The 6,022-nt window shown below is 43.5% G+C and overlaps 1 long non-coding RNA gene across 1 annotated transcript in view; it reads right to left on the reverse strand.

Annotated features, from left to right (window-relative positions):
• The window catches only part of LOC140915362 (uncharacterized), a 39,696-nt gene extending 34,108 nt beyond the window's left edge, over window positions 1-5,588 (reverse strand). Inside the window, exon 1 of the long non-coding RNA XR_012160139.1 lies at window positions 5,347-5,588. This is a non-coding gene — a long non-coding RNA (uncharacterized LOC140915362). The remainder of the gene's footprint in view (window positions 1-5,346) is intronic.
• Window positions 5,589-6,022: the final 434 nt, after the last annotated feature.

Consider the following 6,022-nt stretch of genomic DNA (forward strand, 5'->3'; position numbering starts at 1 on the left):
TGGACTCATTGGAGGCACTTTGAGTAGGTGATCATGCCATTTGGATTAACCTGTGCTCCCACCCCCTTCCAACACTTGGTATGACATGTTCAGGGAAATCTTAGTCATCTACCTGGATGATATTGATATTTTATGAGGATCCCTAACATCACAATAAACACACCTAGTTCATCCTGGAAATATTACAGAAATGTGGACTATATGTGAAACTCAAAAAATGCATGAGTGACCAGCCATCCACTGAGTTCTTGGGGTATATCATCTCCCTGAAGGGTATCATAGGGACCCTCAGAAGGCTGAAGCAATCCACAACTGGGAAGCATCCGAGCCCATCTGGGAGCTGCAGATCTTTCTGGAATTCAACATTTTTTAATTGGCGATTCATTCTGAATTTCTTGGGGCAAAAGGCCTCCCCAACTTCCTTTCTCCGCAAGTCTGCCAAGTTCATTTAGTCACCTGAAGCACAGTGAGCCTCTGATTAGCTCCAGATTGCCTTCATAACAGCCCCCATTGTGACACATCTGGGTGCCACTCAGCCATGCATGGTGGAAGCAGATGCTTCAAGCGTGGCTCTTGGTGCTGTCTTGTCCCAAAGGCTTGGGCCCCAATTGGTATTGAACCTTTACACATACTAATTTCACAAGCTCACACCTGCTGAAATTAACTATGAAATACTATACAGAGAACTGCTTGCTGTGAAATCCTCTTTTGAACAGCGACAATTCTAATCTGTAGGCAGCTTGATGCCCAGTACAGGTCTTCACCAACAATAAAAACTCTGAATATCTCTGGATGGCTTAGGCACTGAACCAAAGACAGCCCAGGTGGGCACTATTCTTCTCCCAATTTAACTTCATCCTTTCATACCATCCAGGAACCAGAAATGCGAAAGCAGATGCCCGATCACATAAACGGGAATATTACCAGGGAAATGAAGAGCCCAACTGGAATCACCCCATATCTCTTGAAGACCTGTAAATTCATTAACACCTGACCTCCCTGGACATGCCTGCAGACAGCCACCTCTGCTGAGAAGACTCCCAGAGAAGGGAATGGCCAAAGTGCAACAATCCATATGGAACAGGGTGACACACATCACAGTTACACATTTAATTACATTTATGCCATGACACCTTGCTCACAGGCCACTTTAGTCACCTCAAGACTTTTTTCACTCTTGCTCATTTCTTCTGGTGTCCTGGTATGAGTACTGAAGTCTGAGACTGTGTAGACTCCTGTATTACATGTGTTTGTACTAAGATGCCTCATGGGAAACCCCTTGACATCCTAAAACCTCTGGAGACTCTGGATCTCAATCACTTTGGACTTTGTTTTGGAACTCCCAGGCTCCAAGGGTCACACTGTAGTCCGAATGCTCATAGACCAACTAACTAAGGTGGCCCACTTCATTCCCTGCAGCCATCTGCTTTTGGATGAAGCAGCAGCCCAGCTGCTGGTGGTGCACATCATCCACCTCCAGAGGCTTCCAGACCAAATCATCTTTGATCGAGAGCCTCAATTTGTCTCTTGCTTCTGGCAGGAGACACTCTGCCTAATGCATCCGCCTCTACCATATATCACAGCCATATCGACAGGCATTTGGTGAGGGTCAATCAAGTACTGGTGCTTTATTAACTTCCATCAAGACAACTGAGTTTCCCTGATACAATATAACAAATTCTCTTAAAAATAATACCTATCATCTACACAGGACAGAGCTCCTTCTTTTAAAATTATGGATATCATCCCCATTTCCACACTGCATTATCTGGAGGCTGTCAATTGGGTCCAGAATTCACTATATCCAAGATACTTTTCCTCCAGAGTCACCTGGAAGAGGCTAAAAAGGCCTACAAGTGATTCTCGGACAAGCAACCCCAAATGTCAGGCATTTGCTGTGAGCCAGAAGGTCTGGTTTTCCAAAGAACACCTTGGGACAAGCAAGCCTTCTCAGAAGTTAGACCATCAGTTCCTCAGTCCCTTCCAAATCTACCAGCTGGTGAACCCAGTAGTGTTTTAAGTTGCAACTTCAGTAGTCCCACTTCATCTATCCAGTATTCCATACATCACACCTCAAGCCCTATATAGAGAATCCCTTTCTGGATCAGCTTCAACAAACCTCTCCACCAGTCGAGATTCAGGGGCACAAGATTATATAGTACACGGAATCCTTGAATCCCATCTGAGGCAAGGTTGCCTTCAGTATCTCACAGTCCCAAGGAAAGATCCTGCGTGCCTATATCCATGTCCCCAAGCTAGTGGAAAAGCTGATATCATCCCAGCAAGCCAGGCTCAGTGCCACCCTGGAGGAGTGCACAGGCAGTGTAAGGATCAAAGGGTGCAGGTTCCTGGTTTCTGTTGGTCTAGAAACTGGAACTGTTGGGCCCTAGGTCTCTGATACTGCCTCGCTGCCACCAAGGGAGACAGACAAAGGAGTACCTCACTAATCTTGGAAGGTCAGGCCGCAGAGGAAGTCCTATTGGAACACCTATTGGAAAGCCAGGAGTACCTGATTGGCTTGCACCCGCTTAAGCTAAGATGTGATCTGGGTGGTTTCTCTGAGCAACCACACAGACTCCCGGTTGCTGCTGCATTGGACCCTGTTCTTTGCCTGTCTCCTGTGTTCTGTAACCAAAGCTGTTCCTGCTATGCTCCTGTCCTGTTCCTGCCTCACTCCTGCCCCAACTCCCTGTTCCTGCTTTACTCCTGCTCCATGCCTGATCCTTGTCTGGTCTTTGGTTCCTGCCCCTATGCCTTGCTCCTGACCATCAGCTCCAATTACACCTCTGATCCTTGGCTAAACTCCTGATTCCGGTTTCTGCTCTGACCATTAGGAACCAGAATGTAGACAGGCTGGCCTAACACTGTCATGCTATTAAATTAGTACATTTTGGGTGCTATTGCAATCTAAATTATGATAAGCGCTGTACACATATAGGAAAATTGTGTCCCTACCACAAAGAACTCAATAATTAATAGTAAAGCATACTAATTGTTTAACAAAGTCTTTGTGTAATACTGGTACTAATATTCAGGCTTGGAGAAACAAAACAGAATGCATATTGGCAGAATGAACTTTTTGTTCGGCTGCTGACTTATGATTTATTATTTGTTGAGTGCCAACAGTATTCTTCATGACATATAAATAGATAAACAAAAGATTGTTTCTTCTGCTTTCAATGGAACTTAGCAGAATAGCAGTTGGCATGAAGGACCAGCAGTGAAGTGGTTAAACTACTTGCAGTGCTGAAACATGAATATGCTTAGCAAATGCATTTCCATCTTCAAAAATGAAAAGCCAACATAAATACACAAATAATGTTTACATAATGGGGAATGGATGGGAATAACTATCAACTGGTAATTCTTCCAAACAAAGAAAGCTTTTCTGTGACTCAATAATCCTCTTATGCACCAGCTATACATAATTGATACTTCTCAATTATACACCTGCAAAAGCAGCATATGATTATCCCTTGTTTAGCCAGTTTTGAATCCAGCATGCCAGCTTTCCATATTTTCCATGACTCCACACCTTATATTTTGCTAATGCCTTTGATAGGGAACTACATGTACTCTAATTATGGCATACAGTGCCTGTCTGCTCTATTTCCCCCCCTGCTTTGTCTAGCTGAGCAGCATGGTATCAGCTAAAATTCCATTACATTATTCAGGTATGACCTTCCTTTTCTGAAATCAGATTTACCCTCCCTTAATCTGTAATTTTCCATTTCCTCCCCTATGGGTCTTGTTCAGAGCTCTGATCTCTCTTTCTTTGAGCTACCACATTTACATCAGATTGAGCCCTTTCAGTTTCACGAAGGCAAAAGAGATAGTTACATTATAAACAACAAAATTGGCAGCATAATTTAACCCCTTGCTTCGCTCTAGTCAATCAACAATCAAAAAGTGACTTGCGCATGGTAGGTTTCAGAGTAGCAGCCGTGTTAGTCTGTATTCGCGAAAAGAAAAGGAGTACTTGTGGCACCTTAGAGACTAACCAATTTATTTGAGCATGAGCTTTCGTGAGCTACAGCTCATGATAGTGTGCTTTGCATCTGCAAGTAGCTTGGAATTTCTGAGCAGCTCTGTGGGGGGCACACGAAAATGTCTGCCTCCTCCTGAGGTGTGGTGCACTGCTCAGTGGGAAACATGTATGGATACACAGTCATGGGTAATAAATAATAACTGTAAAACAACAACAAGTATTTAGATAGCATCTTGTGCAGTAAATGGCTTCCAAGGAACTTCCAATGGCATAAAACATCTTCACCTCCTACTGATCTCTAGGTCCCTTGCCTGAATGCGGGGGGGGGGGGGGTCGGGGGGAGTATTTTCTTCATCTGTGAATACCCACAGACGACTGATAGCCTTTGGTTAATTAACCTAGAATAATGTTTATCTGACCCATGTGCCAGGGACTTTGCTTTGGAGCTCTACAGTTGTGCAGAAAGCCCTCCATAGCCAAATCCTCCCATCAAATACACACACACACACACTCTGAAGTCAATGGGAGTTGTGATCACACATGTGAGGGCATTTTGAGGACATTTTGCACAAGGGTGTTGTCCGTGATTGTGTTGGGGTCAACACTTTTGTTATATGTTGGTGCAGAACCAGCAGAATGAGACTTGCATCCCCACTGACAGGTGGTGTTTCCACTGATGCACAGCTGTGCTGCCTCTCCATAACCAACTGCTCAACAGAACAAGTCCTACTGCATTGCCTTCACTTATTTGTGAAGTGCCAGACCACTGGAACATTGCAGGTGGTAGGCATCATTTGTAAACTAAGGCTGGTTACTAGCTGACATCAGTGGTGCAGCTTATGTTTCCACCCAGAGCAGTAAAGTACATGATTTTATGTAATTGATGTCACTGGATGATTGCACTGAAGTCCATGACAAAACTCCTATTATCTTCAAAAGGCCAAGATTTCACCCACTGTCTATATTTTTCCTTTTGGAGCACTGATACCTTTAAACCACTCACACTGTTACCTCCACACTTAAGTATGTGTTCTCTTCTGAGAGGAAGGAGAGTGTAAAATGCACAATAGATCTTGTACTTTTTCTCCCACACGCCTTTCTTTCTGTCACACTTCTATATGTCAAAGGGGAAAAAACAGAATCTAAAAGTAATGTCATGTCCTGTAGTGGTGCTAGGCATAAATACCACTGTTCTCTATGAGGCCTTTACAAACAATAACAAAAGTGTGTGGAGGGGGGAAGAGGGATGCATTCAAAGTGAGCCAACTACTTCCCCTCCTCCGCCTACAATGCTTTAACCATTTCATGAGTCTCTCTTCAGTTGTCAGGATCAGCACCCCCCGTGCAAATGAACTCACCAGAGATCAGGTCCCAGAACAGGGTTCCCAAGTCTGTGCTCCAAAAGGATTTGAGGTCCTTATAGGTGGGATTGCAGAGCAAAGCTTCTCACTGCTGCTGATAGAGAAAAGGAAATGAGAAACTGAAAAAAATGGATGAAAGAGTCAGGGCCTATCATTGTTTTATTTCCCCTGCTAGTTCAGACAAGGTATTCCGTGGAGCTGAGACAGTCATTGGAAAAAAGTAATGATTTGGTAACTCTGATAACTCAAGAAGCCAAGACACTACTTATCTCTTCTACACAGCCCTGAGTCAGTGAGACAGAATCAATTCCTTGGTGAAGCAGTTTCTTCTGAGTGAAGCTTCACTCCATATTTGGCAATGCATTTTAACAAATAAACAAGAAGCACTCAGCTAAGCAAGCTGCTAAAATGTGTTTCACTGTAAGGGGCTTACTCATTTCCTTTGAGCTCTCTGCCACATATTGTTTACAGAACAGATACCTCTCAAGCATTAGGGTAAGGCTAAAAAATGTGAGCTATGATTTTTAAAATTCTTTCTTCTACACACATGGCTGGTTAATAAATAAAGCAGTGGAATTCAGAACCAGACAATCCTGAAAAAATGTTAAATGTACCATGTGCTGAGAGTGACTTGGAAATAAACTTTTGAAAAATTTGGAAAAAGTCTTAGAAC

Source organism: Lepidochelys kempii, chromosome 7 (genome assembly GCF_965140285.1).
Source record: "Lepidochelys kempii isolate rLepKem1 chromosome 7, rLepKem1.hap1, whole genome shotgun sequence".
NCBI lineage: Eukaryota > Metazoa > Chordata > Testudines > Cheloniidae > Lepidochelys > Lepidochelys kempii.